The sequence below is a fragment of the Hypanus sabinus genome, chromosome 20, assembly GCF_030144855.1.
Source record: "Hypanus sabinus isolate sHypSab1 chromosome 20, sHypSab1.hap1, whole genome shotgun sequence".
In the NCBI taxonomy this organism is placed as follows: Eukaryota; Metazoa; Chordata; class Chondrichthyes; order Myliobatiformes; family Dasyatidae; genus Hypanus; species Hypanus sabinus.
Window position 1 is genome coordinate 51009385 of NC_082725.1, and position 22013 is coordinate 51031397.

General features: G+C 43.6%; 1 long non-coding RNA gene across 1 annotated transcript; it reads right to left on the minus strand.

Moving 5' to 3' along the window:
* Positions 1 to 1995: 1995 nt before the first annotated feature.
* LOC132378522 (uncharacterized) lies at positions 1996 to 8503 on the minus strand. Its single transcript, XR_009507087.1, has 3 exons — positions 8358 to 8503; positions 7592 to 7663; positions 1996 to 3265 (listed from the first exon to the last, which is right to left on the minus strand). It is a non-coding gene; the product is annotated as an uncharacterized LOC132378522 (long non-coding RNA).
* Positions 8504 to 22013: the final 13510 nt, after the last annotated feature.

Below are 22013 nucleotides of genomic sequence, written 5' to 3' on the forward strand. Positions count from 1 at the left end.
CTTTATATTCCATCTGGGTAGCCTCCAACATGATGGCATGAACATCGATCTCTCAAACTTCTGATAATGGCCACCCACCCCTCCCCTTTCCCCATTCCCCATCCCCTTTTCCCTCTCTCATCTTATCTTCTTGCCTGTCTATCACCTCTCTCTGGTGCTCCTCCCCCTTTTCTTTCTTCCATGGCCTTCTGTCCTCTCCTATTAGATTCCCCCTTCTCCAGCCTTGTATCTCTTTCACCGATCAACTTCCCAGCTCTCTACTTCACCCCTCCCCACCTCCCGGTTTCACCTATCACCTTGCCCCCACTTTCTAACTCTGACTCCTCATCTTTTCTTCTCCAGTCCTGCTGAAGGATTTCAGCCTGAAACATTGACAGTACTCTTTTCCTTAGATGCTGCCTGGCCTGCTGAGTTCCTCCAGCATTTTGTGTGTGTTGTTCCCATTTGGTCCATTATGCTTGTTGCCCATTCTGCTTTTTACTTGGTAACTGGTTGTGTGATGTACTGAAGATTAACCCTCCATTCACACTGAAGCACCGGTGGGTAGACATATCATTTTGTAAAATCTCCCACCAATGCCAATCCTGTTTTTGAGAAAGCTTTGGCAGTGGGACTTTACTGCTTTTTGAGATTGACGAGTCTTATTTCAGTATTTAGCGTACAGTAAGATACACCAATGGACAATACATATTCTTCCACTGACACTGAACTAGCAATATCACTGTATTTTAAATGCCTCAACCTGTTTCAACCACTTCCTCTGGCAGCTCATTCCATATACACTCCACCCTCTGTGTGAAGAAGTGATCACTTGTAAATCTCTTCCCTCTCACCTTAAACCTATGTCTTCTAGTTTCTGATTCAATTTCCCAGAGGGAAAAAAAGATTATGGGTACTGAAGCTCACAGCCAGTAATTCACAGGACCAGAAATGTTCCAAGTGAAGGTGAAAGTAAAATGGGAAGGTACTCTCTTCCAGCAAATTCTAGCTACTATTGTACTTGAAGAATTATTTACCTTGGAAGCTGCGAAAACTAGTATAAGAATGACTGGTTGACATGGCAATCAAAACTGGAAGCTGATATTAAGAAACATAACCTCACAGCATCTCTCATGACTTAACATGTAGTTTCAGGTTACTTTTATTGTGACTCTTCTTCCAATGAACACAACTACTCATCACAAAGACTGATGCAGGAAATGTCCTTTGCAGAATATTCTGCTGAACTTTCCCAAAATTTGCCTCATCTAATGCTGTCAAGTGGTTGTGTAAACAGCAGACAAGTTTTCTTTCCTGTTCCATTGGCTAACTTCCCGTCAATAAAAAATATACTGAATCAAGCATGCGCAGCACTTCTTCATACACATATAAATTTATTTTACATTTACTCCATATTACTCTTTAAAATATTTAAATTTTGCCACTTTATAAATCCCATTCAGAAATAGTGATCTAGGTGTATGATCAAAGAGCATAATAAATCCTAAAATAAAGCAATTGTTATTGTACAAAGATAGTTTATAGAATAGGTGTGAAGTTGTTTTTTGATCTTCAAATCGATAGGAAACACTGAACAACATAGGGGACATAGCCTCAAGATTTGGGGGAGTAGATTTAAGATGGAGATGAGGAGGAACTGCTTTTCTCAGACAGTGGTGAATCTGTGAAATTCTCTCCCCAATGAAGCAGTGAAGACTACCTCAGTAAATATACTTAAGACAAGGTTGGATAGATTTTTGCATAGTAGGGGAATTAAGGGTTATGGGGAAAAGGCAGGTTGGTGGAAATGAATCCACGGTCAGATCAGCCATGATCTTATTGAATGCGGAGCAGGCTCAATGGGCCAGATGGTCTACTCTTGCTTCTATTTCTTATGTTCTAACATACTTGCTATAAAAAGCGTACAAAATCATTATGGAAATTAATGTTATAACTATTAACAAAACTTAAATGAGAGACAGAGTGAAGGGATTTAATGTTCTTACTGTCATTTTAAACACTCCTTCACTTTGAGCTGGGAATCAATACGTATGTTACGCCCTTTGAAAGAACATCTTTGAAACATTTACTCTGTCCACCTGATATCTTGCCATGCTGAAACAGAATGAATCTTTCAAGCATCAGGTGTTGAGCATCTGCACAAATTGTCCTGCCCATCAGATGCAATTGAGCATATTTTATGGCCTTAATGCTAGAGGTGTTGGCCTGAGAAAGGATACTGACATGGATCTTTTATCCTTCTTGAACTGATTAATGGAGGCAGCATCTGTGATATATTACTATTGTCTTGAGGTGTTTGTTATCAGTAGTTCATGTCTCAAAAGAGTACTGGTGGACAGGGATCACTACTGCCCAGCAGAAAGTAGGCTTTATGCTACATTTGAGGTCTTGATATTCAAACCTTCTTTAACTCAGAAGGCCAAAGACTGTTAGGCACACTGAGGTCAACGACAAGTTTCATCAATATGCCTGCCACATTGAGATGTAGCTGCTATGAAATGGAATGTGATTCATGTTTTCTAAGGTCTTGTCATAGACATTTATTATCAGGGGCAATGTAATGCAGTGAGAATAGGTTGGTTTTGCGGATGAAATTTTTAAGCAAAGATGTAGATGTGTGAAATCTAATGTATGAAAGTCTGGAAACACTCAGCAGGTCAAGCAGCCTCTACAGGGGAGGAAGAAATAATGTTCACAGCATTTTCTGTTTTTGTATTGGTTTTGTGAATGTTTAATTTAAAGCCCGTACACCTATGCACTTCAGTGGACATACTGCGATGACTTGGAGCTCAACCTCTAAATACACACTTACATAAGCATCATCTACTTACTACAATTGACAACTAAGATTGGACTGAAATAAGAACAGAAATTAATGGAGATTCTCAACAAATGAGACTGAGCCCTACCCTTACTCTGAATGGAAGGAGTGGGGTGAGAGTATGTGCAAGAAATAGAACAGGTGAGAGCCCTAACAATTATAGACAATGGAAATCGATGAGTAAAAGCAACAGAAACATCTTGGAAGTACTCATGTGAAAAGTGTCATAATCAACAGAGATGGTATAGAACCAGAAAAACTGAGGGAATGGAATGGGTCCTTGCACGAAGCTGCATTAATACATTTGGGCACCATGGTAGTGTAGTGGTTAAAGCGACACTATTACAGCTCAAGGTGTTGGAGTTCCAAGTTCAGCTCCGGTAGTCTCTGTAAGGATCCTCCCCATGGAATGCATGGGTTTCCTCTGGGTCCTCTGATTTCCTCCTATAATCCAAAGATGTACCAGGTAGGTTAATTGGTCATTGAAAATTGTCCCAAGATTTGATTCCAGTTAATCAGGTTTGTCAGGGGTTGCTGTGGCAGCATGATTCAAAGGTCGAGAAGGGCCAACTCTACGCTGTTATCGCTAAAAAATATATATTTATATCAATTGTTGCTGATCCCACAACCAGCAAGATGACAATTTTAGTGAAGCAATAACAGAAAATGTTGGAAAACACTGAGCAGGTTGGGCAGTTCCGAGGAAAGTGAAATAGTTAATATTTCAGACCTAAGACCCTTAGTCAGAACTAGGAATGAGAGAAAACAAGATAATGTAAGTCAAATACTACACATGGTGGAAGTCTGAAAATCTGAAATTAAGGCATTCCCATTATTGCTGCTGTTAAGCTTGTGGGACAGAATACCTAAAGAACAAAACCTTAGCCAATATGATGACCAACAGAAATAGTCAGATAGGTCAGAATGGGAGTGGGAGACAGCGTGAAAGTGACACTTCCAACCAACTTGTTTCCCTCTTTCTGATGAAGGGACCTGAAATACCCTCCAGAGAATATTTTGCCTACGTTTCACTTATTCATGGCAAAAGAAGGCCCAATACCTGATGTCCATGCACTCCAAACCCATGGTTTCAATGGCACAACTGAGTAGGCTTCAAGCATTTAGTGAATATGAATACCTTTTCACTGTCCATTCCACCATGGTGAACACAGCAGAAGTCAGACAAGCTGCTACTGTTACCATGAAGAAATTGGTCCATTTATTCAGAGGATGCTTTGACTCCAAACTGTACTGCTGTGGGAATTTCCCAAGCAATCAATTAGGAAGCTCTAGGAAGTTCTAATCCAAAAGCAATGTCACAATCAAATACAAGTTCATCGAGTCAAATGTGACACTACATTAAAATAGCAGTTCTTGAGAAGTGTACAAGAGATTTTTAATGTCACTCTCCATCAATGTTATTTTATCACTCAATTGCTGTCCGAGCTAAACCATTTCAAATTCTGCTGAACTTTCTCCTTGCTTTTACTAATGCTTGGTTTCTTGTGGCTTTATTATCATTGCTCCCTACTGTACATTTCAATTATTTCGTAACAGCAGAAGAAACAAACATTTTAAGAATCCTTAGGGATGTTAACATCTACTTCCCTGAAGTGTTCTTTAAAGATTTCTGGCCCAGTTAATGGCTTAAAAACTTGATACTTCAAATCTCTGTATTTTAAAAGCAAATTTGACCAGTTTTAATCCATTTTTCCTTTCCCTTCCATTTTGTGACTTAAATTCATATTCTTTCATAAAAGATACTTGGCCTACAGCTAAGTATCTTTTATATTGCACCATATCACAAGCAAAGTTTTGCTGTACCTACTCACTCAATTATTTTATTACAGGTAACATATAAGCATTAATCATATTAAATGTAATTCCTAATTATCCACAAAGCAACCTTAATATCATATTATCAGCAAAACAGCCAAGAAAGCATGTCCAGACCTGGTAATGGGACATGTGGGGAGTTGTCAAAAAGAGAGATCTGAGGAGTGTGGTAGGACTGAAGCCAAGACTGATCATCACTTTTCAAAGTTCAGTGTACATTTATTATCAAAATATGTATACCATATACAACCTTGAGATTTTTTTTCTTGCGGGCACCCACAGGAATATAAAGAAATACAACAGATTCCGTGAAAAACTTACACATAACAAATTACGACAAATGTGCAAAATCGTGCAAATAAATAATAAAAGACATAAGCAAATAATAGTGAGGAAATGAGCTGCAGAGTTCCCAAAAGTGAATCCACAGGCTGTGAAGTAAGTTTAGCACTAAGACGAGTGAAACTGGTTCAGGAGCCCGATGGTTGTTGGACAATAACTGTTCCTGAACCTGGTGGCATGGAACCTGAGAGACCTGCAGCTGCTGTGCAATGGTAGCAGCAGGAAGAGAGGGAGATGGGTCAAATGCAGGCAGACAAGACAGGTTCAGAGAGAGGATCTTGGCTGGCACGGAGTAGTGGGGTTGAACACTGGTTTGTTTTCCATTTTCAGGCCTCGACACTTAAATTTGGCTTGAAGTCCGGCCAGGCACACCCTCTGCTGGCAATGGCCAACTTTTGACGCTACAAAACCTGCATTCCTGAGAGTCAAGTTCACTAAATCATTCAGGAGATCATAAAATCATTAGATTGATTTGATGGTTCAGAAGTATGTTTCTTAAAAGGAAATTACAGGCTGCAGATTGCAGCGATTGTAGTTCAGAACAAGTATATCTAGTAGTTTTTTGAGCTGGCAACAATATGTCACTGTATATCACCTGCGTTATTTTGGTCAATCTTTTGGCCAACACTATCACTTTTAAACCATAAGACAGAGGAGCAGAATTAGGTCATTCACAATTCAAAGTAAATGTGTTGTCAAAGTACATCTATGTCACCATATACAACCCTAAGATCCATTTTCTTGCAGGTATACTCAATAAATCCATAGAATATTAACTATAATAGAACCAATGAAAGACCCCACGTGCATATTTATTTGCATGATCTCTGCCATTCCATCATGGCTGATTTATTATCCCTCACAATCCCATTCTCCTGCCTTATCCTGTAGCCTTTGATGTCCTGACTAATCAAAAACCTATCAACCTTCACTTTAAATTCACCCAATAACTTGGTGCCCACAGCCGTCTGTGGCAATGCATTCCATAAAGTACATTCCCCTCGAGCTAAAGAAATTCTTCCTAATTTCTGTTCAAAATGGACAACCTCCTATTCTGAGGCTGTGCCCTCTGGTTCTAGACTCTCCCACTATAGGAAACATTCTCTCCACATCCACTGTATCTCGGCCTTTCAATATTCAATGGGTTTCAATGAGACTCCCCCCTCACTCTTCAAAGCTCCACCATGTATAGGCCCAGAGTTTTCAAATGCTCCACATACATACATTAACCCTATCATTCTCGTGAATCTCCCTGGACCCTTTCCAATGCCAGCACATCTTTTCTTGGATAATGGGCCCAAAACTGCTCACAATTTTGCAAGCACAGTCTGCCAAATGCCTTATAAAGCTTTAGCATTACATTCTTGCTCTTATATTCTAATCCTCTGAAAATGAATGCTAACATTGCATTTGCCTTCCTTACCACTGATTCAACCTGCAAGTTGACCTTTAGGGAATCCTGCACAAGGACTCCCAAGTCTTTTTGCACCTCTGATCTTTTTTTATTTTCTCATCTAGAAAAATAGTCTATGCATTTATTCCTTCTAGCAAAATGCATGACCCTACACTATAAACCATCTACCATTTTGTCCATTCTTCTAATCTGTCTAAGTCCACCTACAGAATCCCTGTTTCCACAACACTGTCTGTCCCTCCACCTATCTTTGTATGATCTGCAGATTTGGCCACAAAACTTACAATTCCTCATCTAAATCATTGATATATAACATGAAAAAAAGAGCTTCAACACTAACCCATGCAGAACAGTACTAGTCAGCAGCAGCCAACCAGAAAAGGCCCCCTTTATTCCCAAGCTTTACCTCTGTTAGTCAACCAATCTTCATGCTAATATAAATCCTGTAATACCACGGGATCTTACCTTGTTAGCAGCCTCATGTATGGCCCTTTGTCAAAGGCCTTCTGAAGATCAAAGTAAACAGCATCTATTGACTCTTCTTTGACTATTCTGCTTGGTATTTCCTCAAAGGGTTCCAACAGATTTTTCAGGCAAGATTTCCCCTTAAGGAAACCATGCTGACTTCGGCCTATTTCATCATGTGCCTGCAAGTACCCCAAAACTTCATCCTTGATAATGGACTCCAACATCTTCCCGATCACTGAGGTCAGGCTAATTGGCCTATAGTTTGTCTTCTTCTGCCTTCCTCTGTTCTTAAAGAGCGGAGTGACATTTGCAATTTCCCCGACCTTTGGAACCATTCCAGAATCTAGTGATTCGTGGAAGATCACTACTAATGTCTCCACAATCTCTTAGCTACCTCTTTCAGAAATCTGCATGTAATCCATCTGGTCCAGGTGACTCATCCACCACCACTCCTTTCAGCTTCCCAACCACCTTCTCCTTCATAATAGCAACTACACTCATTTCTGTCCTTGACAAGCTCGAATTTCTGCATACCACAAGTGTCATCCACAGCAAATACTGATGCAAAATTTGTCTACCATTCCTTTGTCCCCCATTACTACCTCTCTGACATCATTCCCAGTGGTCCGATATCCACTCTTGCTCTCTTTTTCTCTGTATGTATCTGAAAAAACTTCTGGTATCCACTTCTATATTATTCGCTAGCTTACCTTTATATTTTATCTTTTGACTGATAGGAGGTCATGAAGTTGGTTGGGAGTGGTACTGTCAGGGATGGAAACCTGGTAAGAAGAGATAAGGAGGAGTCAAAATCAGGGCAGTGGTGAAAGACTTAAAGCAGAACCACAAAACTGCCGAAGTGACTTAAATTACGCTAGCCTGTAGGTAGTTCGAAGTTCAGGATTTTACTGGGTAGGACGTGCTCAGCTCAGCTTGATTTCCATTAATTATTGCTAAAGCTCTTTTCCAAATAACGTTCACATATGTCCACTGGTTACAATGCCCACATAGTTAACACTGACTTTTCTCAGTTCAGCACCACTTTCTAATCACAAGTCTATTCCCTCAGCATAGCTATATTTTCCTGTAACAGTTGAACATGATCTTCAGTCCTGACACTTATGCATATCTTCCTTTCATTTGCAGTCTTGCAGATTGCTTTACCAATACCTACTTCTAGGTCAGTAATAAAATGTGATAAACAGCAGTATCAGCCAGATAATATTAATTTCCAAACAGTTCAAAATCCATCCGCAACTGCTTTTTGCTGTCTTCAACCCAGTGAAGCAGATTGCCATGAATTCCTGTTTTTTAACTCTTTTGAATGACCCTTTTTTGAAGTCCCAGTAGCCATGTCTAACACACTATCTTATTCTTGTTCTGTCTTTATTGTGACTATATCAATGGTTTTCATAAGCATTCATGGTAACTTTGACATCCAGTGAGGCTGGGAACAAGGATTTACAGGCTACTTACCCCATTCTGTGAGTGCAATTTGCAGTGAGGGAGCTTTTCTTCTGCAGGTGCACAGGTGGCTTGCTGGAGTAAACATTGTGGCCCCAGGCAGGAGCTAAATGATTTAGGGGCAACAAAAGATCTGCTCCATGCCACATAATTAAGAAGTCTATCTGTAGAACACATAACACAAAATAGTCCATTAATATATAGTAATATTTTATAGCACTGTTGTGTCTGCTCAGATGTACAGATCTGTTAGTGATGAAATACACAGGGGTCCCCGTAATTAGGTACTCCTCGTTGATACAATCATCTAATCAGGCAATCACCTGGCAGCAACTTAATGCATAGAAGCATGCAGACATGGTCAAGAGGCTCACTTGTTGGTCAGACCAAACATCAAAATGGGGAAGAAAAGTAATCTAAGTGACTTTGACCATGGAATGATTGATGGTACAAGACGGGTGATTTAAGTATCTCAGAAACTGCTGATCTCCTGTGATTTTCATGCAAAACAGTTTCTAGCATTTACAGAGAATGGTGCAAAAAAACAATAAACATCCAGTGAGTGGCAGTTCTGTGGGTGACAATGCCTTGTTAATGAGACAGGTGAGAGGAGAATGGGCAGACTGGTTCAAGTTGGCAGGAAGGCATAGTTATAAATAACCATATGTTACAGTGGATGGGCTACAGCAGCAGAAGACCATGAACATACACTCAGTGGCCACTTTATTAAGTACGGGAGGTACCTAATAAAGATGCCACTGAGTGAATATTGATCTTAAATAGACCTATTGCTACAGGTGCTGGGATAAAATAGATTCATCCCACAAGCATTATAGAACCCAGTCTGAAGATAGAATTCTATGAAATACCTTGAGTAAAGAAGTCCATTCATAACCTAAGCACCAACTAGATAACACCTTAAATATGCTCCACACAAAATAAAAAACACCCCCATTATTATTGGCTCAGTATTATTAAAGAAGTTTAAGTGATGATAATCTAATCTTCATAATGCAACTCTTTAGGTCTTCATAGGATGAATAATCCGTGATCAGTGAAAGGGAAGATAAAACAAACATGACTGATCAATGCAGTCATCAGGCAGCCAATGAAACCTCACTTCCATGAAAGAAATCATATCAAAAGTTCTTAGATTATCTTTCAGATAAGGCCTTGTTTGTCTGCAGCAAAATCAGGCAAGTTTAGATGCTGGTAAATTTGCTTGTTCTAACAGAAATTATAATTTTGTGTCAGATGATAAAATTCTTAGTCTGATTGTACAAAACCTTGTTATTGAAACAAAACATCTCCTCAATGCAGAGAATTGATCATATCTGCATGCTTTATTCTTTCATAAAATGTGGGTGTCCGCCAAAGGAAAGTCAGAACAAGTCAGGATTTGATGACAATCTGGTAGTTTCATGAAACTAACTTGTCACACAAGAATGATTTAACTGAAGTACTTTGATAGAGTAACTCAAACTCCAGGTCAATTGTCTCAATCTCTAGTTGCCTGACCATTAAGTTAACCATCAGGCTAGCAGGTAAAAGTTACCTGTGATAAACAAGGATAATGTATACAGTACTGGCTCAGCAAGGATGATGCAGTTAAGTGTACTACACTGCCATCTGTTGGCAGGGTGACTACTGCCTTCAAATAAAGCAGTAAATGTTGGAAACACTAAGCAAGGCAGGCAGCATCTGTGGAAAAATAAAAAGTTATCATCTAGTTCAAGGATCCTTAATCAGTATTGGGGAAGAAAGTAAACAAGTTAATTTTCAATAGCAGTAAAGGTATACAAGGGACTGTAGAACAAAGGAAAACACCAATAGGGTGAGAATGAATAGGCCTATGGGAGCAGTTAGAATAGCAGAGAGGAGCACATTGTGCTTTGACTGTATAATGTTTTGTTAACAATGAGGCTGCAGAACATACCCAGCAAATCAGACTATACTAACAGAAAAAGAAAACCTGAGACAAAATAATGAGACAAAAACGTATGGCTCTGATGGGTGCCGCGGTAACAGGACTGTCAGCGCAACGGTTTTACGGCTTGGGACATCGGGGTTCAGAGTTCATTCCCGGTGTCCACTGCGGTGTCTCTGTACGTTCTCCCTGTGGAATGTGTAGGCTTTCTCTGGGTGCCCTGATCTCCTTCCTCGGTCCAAAGGCATACAGGGTAGGTTAATTGGTCATTGTAAATTGTCCCGTCATTAGGTTAGGGTAAAATCGAGGCCGTCAGAGGTTGCTGGGTGCACAGCTCGAAGTGCCAGAAGGATCCATCTGCACTGTATCTCTAAATAAATAAAATGATACAAATAGAAAGAAAAAGAAAGTTCCTAAAGCAAGATGTTTAGTTATTGAGTCTCGACACTGCTTATAAGCCTGGAAGAAAATTGAGAAGTTGTTCTTAAAACTTGCAGTGGTCCTTGTTGTAGGCAGTGTAAGAGGCCACAGACAGGAATGTCAGTGTGGGAATTAAAGGTACAGGCAATGGGAAGGTGTGTGTTATAGAAAGTGATCAGCAGTCTGCGTTTGATTTCTCCCATGTACTGTGATGTGAGTCTGTTGAGATCATATGAGGGGTAATTGATAAGTTCGCGGCCTAAGGTAGAAGGAGTCAGTTTTAGAAAACCTAGCACATTTATTTTTCAACATAGTCCCCTCCGACATTTACACACTTGGTCCAGCGGTTGTGGAGCATACAGATCCCTTCTTTGTAGAAGTCAGCATCATGGACCTCCAGAAAGTGGTCCACAGCAGGGGTGATTGATAAGTTCATGGCCTAAGGTAGAAGGAGATGAGTTAACACAAAGTGCACTGCAGATGCTGTGGTCAAATCAAGACGTACAAAAAAGCTGGATGAACTCAGCAGTTCGGGCAGCATCCGTTGAAAGAAACAGTCAACGTTTTGGGTCGAAACCCTTCATCAGGACTAAAGAAGGAGGGGGCAGGGGCCCTGTGGTAAACTATGTATACTTGTCTGGACACGCCCCTCTGCTGACTGCTCCTGTGGCTCCTCCCATAGATCCCTGTATAAAGGCGATTGGAGGCACTGCTCCTCCCTCGGTCTCCAAGATGCCGTGCTCCCTTTTGCTGCTAATAAAAGCCCATCGTTCACCTCCCATCTCCGAGAGGTATTGATGGTGCATCAATTTTATTAGCAGCATTTTAAAACATGGAGAGCATTTTACGACCCGACAGGTTGGATCTCGACCCTCAATCCCAGGAAGCTGGCAGTGCTTTCGAACTCTGGCTAGCATGCTTCGAATCGTACCTGGAGGAGATTCATGTTACCTTTCCTGCCACGATGCACAGGGTTCTCCTCTCCAGAGTCAGTGCAAGGGTCTACTCCATGATCAGAGTCCAAACGGACTACCAGGGTGCAATGGATGCCCTCAAACGACAATACCGGCAGCCGGTGAACACCGTCTAAGCAAGACATCGCTTAGCGACACGGCGGCAGTGGGCCAGAGAGTCAAGCGCTGAGTTTGTCCAGGCCCTGCAGACACTTGTGCAGGCCTGCGACTGCAGGGGGCTGATGGCGGAACAGCATGCGGAGCTGCTAGTAAGAGACGCCTTAGTTACGGGGATCAGGTCAGTGTACGTGCACTAGCGGCTGCTGGAACACGCTGATCTTACCTTACAGTTGGAGATCGAGCTGGTCGACATGCTGGAGGCTGCTCTGCACAACGTTGACGCTGTCCAGGCGCGCGATCTTCCGCCGGCCCCGTGGACGCTGCAGACCCCGCAACCCGCTGGCGAGTCGACCACAGCTGCTGCCAGTCGCAAGTCTGCGCAGTGTTACTTCTGCGGACTCGAAAAGCACCCCCAAAAATGCTGCCCGGCCCGAGAAGCAACCTGCTCCAGCTGCAGAAAGAAGGGCCACTTCGCCAAGGCCTGTAAGTCCAAACCACGAGCGGGGTCGAGCAGTGCCGCGTGTGAGGCATGGGGGTCGCCATCTTGGTCACCGCCATCTCGCCTGCCCGCCGCGTGCGAGGCATGGGGGCGGCCATCTTTGTCGGCACCAACTCTCCCCGCCTCTGACCCATGGGTGCTTACCGGGCACCAAGACGGCGATGCAACTCTGGCCTCCATGACCCTCGACCAAAGCGCTCCACACCAGCTCGCAAGGTCAATGATGGACATCCTGGTGGAGAGGCACAGGACTAGCTGCCAGTTTGACATGGGCATCACTGAGGGTTTTATTCACCCGGACACGGTGCAATGCTGCGGACTCGTGACACAGCCGGTAAGCCAGAGGATCACCATGGCTTCTGGATCGCATTCCACAGACATCCGGGGGGGGTTGTGTAGTGACACTGGTGGTGCAGGGCACAGAATATCAGGACTTTGCGTTACTGGTCATGCCTCAACTGTGTGCCCCTGTGCTATTGGGGCTCGACTTCCAGAGCCGCCTGAAAAGTATGACAATGGAGTATGACGGACCTCACCCACCAATCACTGTCAGAAATCCTCAGATCTGTGGGACTTCGTCATATACCCCGCTACTGACCACACACACACACACACACACACACACACACACACACACCGACCCATACGTCCCACCCAGCACCATGCCAACAGCTGCGCTACTGACACCACTTGCAGCCTCTCCACCATCAAGATCCCTCCTCCACCACTGTTCGCCAACCTGACCCCCGACTGTAAACCTATAGCAACTAAAAGCAGGAGGTACAGCGCGGGGGACAGGGCCTTCATTCAGTCGGAGGTGCAGCGGCTACTCAGGGAGGGGATCATTGAGCCAAGCACAAGTCCTTGGAGGGCCCAGGTGGTCATTGTTCAGACCAGGCAGAAAAATAGGATGGTCGTGGACTATAGCCAGGCCACCAATAGGTTCACGCAGCTTGACGCGTACCCCCTACCCCGCATCGCGGATATGGTCAATCAGATAGCTCAGTACAAGGTGTACTCGACCATAGATCTGAAATCCGCTTACCATCAGCTCCCCATCCGCCCGGAGGACTGCCCCTACACTGCCTTCAAGGCGGGCGGCAGGCTCTATCACTTCCTGCGCGTCCCCTTCGGTGTCACAAATGGTGTCTCTGTCTTCTAGAGGGAAATGGACCGAATGGTGGACTGGTGCCAACTGAAGGCCACGTTCCCATATCTGGATAACATCACCATCTGCGGTCACGACTGGCAGGATCACGACACCAAGCTCCAACGATTTTTCCAAGTGGCCAAAGCTCTTAACCTTACCAGGGACAAGTGATGTTCGGAACCACCCGACTTGCTATCCTTGGGTACGTTGTGAAGAACGGCCCTGACCGTGACCGTATGCGCCCCCTGTTGGAGCTCCCTCTTCCCACCACCCTCAGAGCACTCAAACGGTGCCTGGGCTTCTTTTCCTATTATGCCCAATGGGTCCTTCACTACGCAGACAAGGCCCACCCCCTGATCAAGTCCACCGCGTTTCCCCTCTCAGCCGAGACCTGCGCGGCCTTCAGCCACATTAAGGGGGACATTGCCAAAGCAACGATGCATGTGGAGGACAAGACCATTCCCTTCCAATAGAGAGTGATGCCTCTGACTTTGTGCTGGCTGCTACCCTCATCAATCAGGCAGGAAGGCCGGTAGCATTCTTCTCTCGTACGCTTCAAGGCCCTGAAATTAGGCACTCCACAGTGGAAAAAGAAGCCTAGGCCATAGTAGAAGCTATTAGGCACTGGAGGCACTATCTCGCCAGCAAACGGTTCACCTTGCTGACCGACCAGCACTCAGTTGCGTTCATGTTTAGCAACCAACAGTGGGGCAAAATCAAAAATGATAAAATTTTGAGGTGGAGAATAGAACTCTCCACCTACAACTATGACATCTTGTACCGGCCTGGAAGGCTCAATGAGCCCCCTGATGCCCTATCCCGGGGAGCATGTGCCAGCGCACAGCTGAACCGGCTATAAGCCCTCCATGCAGATCTTTGCCACCCAGGGAACACCCGACTTTACCATTTCATGAAAGCCCGGAACCTGCCTTACTCCCTTGAGGACATCAGGACGATGACCAGGGACTGTCAAGTCTGCGCTGAGTGCAAACTGCACTTCTACCATCCTGAAAAGGCACAACTTATCAAGGCCACCCGCCCCTTTTAGCGACTGAGTGTCGACTTTAAGGACCCCCTTCCCTCCACCGACAGCAATGTGTACTTTCTCAACATAATCGACGAGTACATGCGGTTCCCCTTTGCCATCCCCTGCCCCGATACCACTGCCACGTCTGTCATAAAAACCCTGCGCCAGCTCTTCACTCTGTTCAGATATCCCTGCTATATCCACAGTGATAGAGGGTCCTCCTTTATGAGTGACGAGCTGCGCCAGTACCTGCTGGCTAGGGTTATTGCTACTAGTAGGACCACGAGCTATAATCCCCGGGGAAATGGACAGGTGGAGAGGGAGAATGCCACTGTGTGGAAGGCCACACTCTTAGCCCTTAGGTCAAAGGGATTGCTGGTCTCTCGCTGGCAGGAGGTCCTCCCTGAGGCACTCCACTCCATCCGCTCCCTGTCATGTACATCCACCAATGCCACCCCTCATGAGCGACACTTTTCTTTTCCCAGTAAGTCTGCCACTGGGACCACCCTACTGGCTTGGCTGACGTCCCCAGGGCCAGTGCTGCTCTGGAAACATGCGAGGAGCAGTAAATACTCCCCGATGGTCGAGAGGGTTCACCTACTTCATGCGAACCCCCAGTATGCCTACATGGTCTTACCTGATGGGTGGGAGGACACGGTCTCCGTCCGCGACCTGGCACCCGCGGAAGCACCAGACCCCTACCCCGAACACTCCACGGTGACTATGAACCCCGTACCCACCAATGTATATACCCACGAGACACCGCGCACACCAAGCCCTACACAGACTCCTCACGACACTCCCATACCAGGTGCCATGCACACGCATGAGGGGCTACTGATGCCTTAGGGGCTGGCATCTCAAGTCAGGCCAGAGCCAGCACGACCACCGTCACGTGTGCAAGCACCACCGGTGCTACGTAGATCGCAGCGATAGACTCGACCGCCTGATAGACTTAATTTGTAAATATACTTGTAAGAAACTTCGCCCTGTGGGGACTCTCTTTTAAAACAAGGGGGGGTGAATGTGGTAAACTATGTATACCTGTCTGGACATGCCCCTCTGCTGACTGCTCCTGTGGCCCCTCCCACAGACCCCTGTATAAAGGCGATTGGGGCACTGCTCCTCCCTCAGTCTCTGAGATGCCTTGCTCCCTTTTGCTGCTAATAAAAGCCTATCGTTCACCTCCCGTCTCCGAGAGTTATTGATGGTGCATCAGGCCCTATAAAGAATGTGGGGAGAGGGTGGAAAACCAATCAGAGGAAAGATCAAGGGGTGGGGGATGTCCATACATGGCCTCCTCTACTGCCATGATGAGGCCAAACTTCGGTTGGAGGAACAATATCTCATATACCATCTGGGTAGTCTCCAGCCCCTTGGCACGAACATTGAATTCTCCAACTTCCGGTAATTCCCTCCCTCTCCCTTCCCCATCCCACCTCTACTCTGTCTCCTCTTATAGCTGCCTATCACCTCTCATGACTCTGCCTTCTTCTACTACCCATAGTGCATTCCCCTTAGATTCCTTCTTCACCTCTCCTGCCTATCCCCTCCCCCACCCCTTGATCTTTCCTCTGATTGGTTTTCCACCCTCTCCCCACCATCTTTATAGGGCCCCTGCCCCCTCCTTCTTTAGTCCTGATGAAGGGTTTCAACCCGTAACATTGACTGCTTCTTTCAACGGATGCTGCCCGACCTGCTGTTCATCCAGCTTTTTTGTACATCAGGAGAGGAGTTATACAGCTCTCATTACATGCACGTGCAGTTCAACTCTTTGAGTGATTATACAGAAAGTTTGAAGCTAATAACTTCTGTGGTCTTTCTGTTTCAGGTAATTGAAAATTGCAAGTAAGCACTGTCTGTGAAAATGGACAACATCGGCCTTCATGCAGTCATCCGCTACCTCGGTTTCAAGGGCTTATCACCCAAGGAGGTCCACAAGGACATGATGGCAACACTAGGGGAGGGTGAAAAATAAATGTGCTAGGTTTTCTAAATTGACTCCTTCTACCTTGGGCCATGAACTTATCAATCACCCCTCATATATTGTGTCCAGTGCTCCTAGTGTAGCCTCCTGCATATTGGTGAGACATGACGTAGATTAAGAGATCACTTCACTGAGCACCTATGCTCCTTCCATCTGAAAAGGTGGAATCTCACAGTGGCCACCCATTTCAATTCCCCTTCCCATTCCGATATGTCTGTCCATGGCCTCCTCTACTGTTGTGATGAGGCCACACTTAGGTTGGAGGAATAACACCTTATATTCAGTTTGGGTAAACTTCAACCTGATGGCATGAACATCGATTTCTCAAACTTCCAGTAATGCTCCCCACCCCCCCCCCACCTCTATTATTTCCCATCCCCTTTTCCCTCTCTCACCATATCTCCTTGCCCACCCATCACCTCCCTCTGGTGCTCCTCCCCCTTTATTTTCTTCCATGACCTTCTGTCTCTTTTACCAATTTACTTCCCAGCTCTTTACTTCATCCCTCTTCCTTCAGGCTTTGCCTATCACCTTGTGTTTCTCTCTCCCCGCCCCCACCTTTTAAATCTTCTGTTTTTTTCTCCAGTCCTGCTGAAAGGTTTCAGCCTGAAACGCCGACTGTATTCTTTTTCTAGATGCTGCCTAGTCTGCTGAATTCCTCCAGCATTTTGTTGCTCAGATTTCCAGAATCTGCAGATTTTCTCGTTTGCTGTTTTAGATGTTGTTCATATTCAACCTTTATGTCCTGTGTACATCCTGGGAGAAGAAGTTGCGGTGGTGGAGGAGTACAAATACTTGGGAATTACCTCGACAACAGACTTGACTGGAAAACCAACACCAGGGCTGTTTACAAGGATGTGATGAGCAGACTCTATTTTGTAAGGAAGCTGAGATCCTTCAATGTGTGCAGCAGGATGTTGGAGATCTTTTACCAGTCTGTTGTAGCGAGCGCAGTCTTCTTTGCTACTTTATGTTGGAGAGAAGCATTGATGCTGGTGATGCAAGAAGACTAAATAACCTCATCAAAACTGTTGGATCCATCCTTGGCTACAACCTGGATTCTTTTGAGCTAGTGGTGGACAGGTCACTAAGCAAACCGTTATCCATTATGGACAATCTGGCACATCATGACCCACTGAATAAGCAGCATAGTACCCTTTCAAACAGTCTCATTCAGCTCTGCTGTCACAAGGATTGTTACAGAAAATCCTTCCTATCAAATGCAATAAGCATATACAACAGTTCATCTCTGTGCGATAGGAAAACACGCATCATGGTACAATAGTCTGTTTTATTATTTCATACATTACTAATGCACAGTATTGCATACTGGTAAATTATTCTCATGTATAATATTATTCTGTTCTTTATTATTAGTTATTATTGTATTTATTATTTTAAATAATTTTAATTAATTTTATTTAATTTATTATCACTAAGTGTGTTTTTAAATGTTGTTGCTGTAACAAAATAATTTGCCACTCGCAATCAATAAAGTACTTACTATTATTATTATTATTATTATTACATCAGGATGCTCTTTATAGACTACAGCTCAGCAACCAATAACACAAGCCTCTCAAAACCAATCAATAAGCTGCAAGATCTTGGCCTCTGTACCTCCTTGTGCAATTAGATCCTCGATGTTCTCACTTGCAGACCCCAGTCAGTTCAGATTGGTAACAACTTCTCCTCCACGATCTCCATCACCACATGTGCACCATAAGGCTGTATGGTTATCCATCTCCCCACCCCCCACAACTCTGCTTGCTAAACTCAGCCCCGATGCCATATTCAAGTTTGCTGACAACACCACTGTTGTAGGCCGAATCAATGGTGGTGATAAATCGCCATATAGGGAGGGAGATTGAAATTCTGGCTGGCTGGTGCCATTACAACAACCTCTTACTTGATGTCAGCAAAGATAAGGAGCTGATTATTGGCTTCGGGGGAAGAAACCAGATGTCCATGAGTCAGTCCTCATCGGAGGATCAGAGGTGGACTGAATTAGTAACTTTAAATTCCTTGGTGTTACCATTTCAGAGGAGCTGTCCTGGCCCCAGCATGTAAGTGCAATTACAAAGAAAGTATGGCAGCACCTCTACCTCCTCGGGAGTTTGTGAAGGTTCGGCATGACATCTAAAACCTTGGCAAACTTCTGTTGATGTGTAGTGGAGAATGTATTGACTGGCTGCATCACAACATGGTCTGGAATCACCAATGCCCTTGAACGGAAAATCCTACAAAAAGTAGTAGGTACAGCCTAGTCCATCCTAGGTAAAACTCTCCCCACCATTGTGCACATTTACACAAAATGCTGCTGCAGAAAGCAGCATCCATCATCGTCGACCCCCACCACCATGAAACACTCTCTTCTTTCTGCTGCCATCAGGAAGAAAGTATAGGAGCCTCAGCACTCACACCATCAGGTTCAGGAACAGTTATTACCCCTCAACCATCAGGCTTTTGAACCAATGGGGCTAACTCCATTCAACTTCACTTGCCCCATCAGTGAAATGTTCACACAATCTATGGACTCACCTATGGACTCACCTTTCATGTTCACTGGTTGAATATCCAAGTGGTGCGTTCTTTCATTGATTCTGTTATGGTTATTATTCTATTATGGATTTATTGAGTATGCCCACAAGAAAATGAATCTCAGGGTTGTATATGGCAACATATATGTACTTTGATAATAAATTTACTTTGAACATTGAATTTTGATTCAGCTCAAGTATTGATGGGTTGTGAAGCTTTGTAGTCCTGGTGAAATCAATGCTGAAGATTGGTTGTAGAGTATTATTAGTGAGCAAACATTGCTTGATAATTGCACTGATACTTTCCATCCCTATTGTGCTGATAATTGGGAGTAAACATTTTTTAACAGTAATTAAGCATAGTAGTTAGACCTGTAAATTTTTTTGTGTACAGGACATATCTGAACAGTCTTCTATGTCTTCACTGCTGGATACCAGAAGAGTGACTCTATGGCATTTTTGGATGAGTACAAGTTTTCAGAGCTAATCTGGGATATTATCAGATTCAGTAGCCTTCACAGTACTCAGTGCTCTTGAGCCACATCTACATATATATAGCATGAATTAAACCATGGAACAGCTACAATCATGAGACTCTCCAGAAGAAGTACAGTGCTTTGAATAAGTATTCAGCGCCTACCCTTTGTACAGATAATGAGTATTACAACCAGGGATTTTGATCAATTTAACAGTGAATTTTTGTGAATCACATGCTTGTTTTTCACAGTAGAGCCAAAAAAAGGAAAAATGTAAAGCATGAAAAACTAAAAATTCAAAAACTGAAATGTCAACAGGTCAAAAGTATTCATCCCCTTTTGCTCAGTACTTAGTTGAACCACCTCTCTCAGCTATGACAGCCGGTAGTCTTTTTGGATAAGTGTCTTTTAGCTTTGCACAACATGATAGTGCAATATTTGCCTATTCCTCCTTGCAAAATTGCTGAAGCTCTGCCAGTTTAGTTGGGGAGCAGTAGTGGGCAGTAATCTTGAGGTCTTGTCAGAGATGTTCAGTCGAGTTAAGGTCAGGACTGGGCCACTCAAGGACATCAATTTTCTTCATTTGGAACCACTTCATGGTTGTTGTTGCAGTTTGCTCAGGGTCATTGTCCTGCTGAAAGATGAACTTCCTCCTCAATTTAAGCTTTCTGGTGGAGGATAGCAGGTTTTTATCCAGAATCTCTTTGTATTTAGCAGCATTCACCTTCCCATCAGTCCTGACCAGATTTCCCATCCCTGGTGCTGAAATGCATCCTCATAGCGTGATGCTACCTCCACCTTACTTTACCGTAGGGATGGTGCTACCTGGCTAATGTGCAGCATTAGATTTACACCAAGCGTACTGCTTAGTGTTAAGGCCAGAAAGTTACACGTTGGTCTCATCTGAACACAAGACCACTTCCAAATTGTTACAGTATATTCTAAGTGTCACTTTTCTGGGTTTTTATGAACAAAGATATGCTTTATTTTAGTGGTACATGTGGCATAAATCTAATACTGCACATCAGCTAGTAGCAGATCGTAAATATGTCGCTTATCTTTGACACCCATCTAGTAGAGAGAGAGCTGAGCTCTAGCAGACAATATTTAGCAGTACTTGGAAAGAGATTAAAAACCAAAGCTCCAAATACGGTAATTTTCAAATTATTACATGTCACATGTTAGTGAGTACGGATACAGGGAGCAGTTAAATATGTAGCTGGGCAGATCATGCAAGAGGGGAAGGTTCATATTCCTTAGGCAACAAACAATTTTCTGAAAGAACTCAGCAGGTATACAAGCATCTGTAGGCTGTAGGGCAGATTTGGGGAGGGGCAGGAATTGTCAATATTTCAGATCAAACCTTGTGTTCTAATGTAGGATTTCAACTTTTCCACCACAAATGCTGTCTACCCACTGAGTTCCTCCAGCAGATTGTTTCATGCTCCAGATTCCAGCATCTGAAATCTCTCATGTCTTCAGATTCCTCAGGGATTGGGATCATTTCTGGGAGAGATAGGATTTCTTCAAGCCAAGTAGGTTGAATCTCTGCAGGAACAGGACCAATATCCTCATGGCATGGGCTTGTTTATAATGTAGCAGGGGGCTTCAATAAGCTTGGCAGGAGTAACCCAAGGATGGAGTCAGAAAGGAAGAAAAGTTAAAGCTACAAATAGTAGATAAGGCTTCAGGAAGGCACACTACAAAGCAAAAGAGAAAAGGTGGAAGAACAAAGGTAACAATAGCTAGAGTGTAACAGGAAGGAGCAGTACATCAGACTGCGTCAAGATCAGGTTTATTATCACTCTTACATGATGTGTAATTTGTTGCTTTGCAGCAGCAGTACATTGCAAATATATAAAATTACCATAAATTAGAAAATAAATAAATAATGCAAAAAGTGAATAATGAGGTTGTGTTCATAAGTTCATGGACAGTTCAGAAACCTGCTAGCAGAGGGGAAGAAGCTGTCCAGAATCATGGAGTGTGGGTCTTCAGGTTCATGTATCTCCTCCCTGATGGTAATAATGCAAAAAGGGCATGTCTACAGTGGTGAGGGTAGTTAATTATGAATGGGTTTTCTTGAGGCACTGTCTCTTGGAGATGTCCTCAATGGTGGGAAGTTGTGCCCATTATGGTAAATAATAATAAGATAAAATTGAAAGTTCCTTACCTAAATGCATGTAGCATTTATAACTAATAATAGATGAGTTGGCAGCAGAAATAGAAATAAATGGGTGTGATCTCACAACTATTAAAGGAACTAATGTGGTGAACTGAACATTCAGAGTATTTGGCATTATGGAAAGACAAGCAGAAAAGTGGGTGGGGTAGTCTGTTAATAAAGGATAAGATTATGACAGTGGTGAGTAATTTTATTTACTCAGGAGATTAAGATGTAGAATCATTTTGGGTGGAGATGAGAAAAAGCAAGTTATGATGAGGAGGAGGAGGAGGAGGAAAGAGGAAGAGCATGGAAAGATGGCGCCAGCAATTTTTGCAGACCCAGACAACTTCTTCCAGTTCATCCATGAAACAGCTTATTCTTCTTCTCTTATGTCTTTTCTTT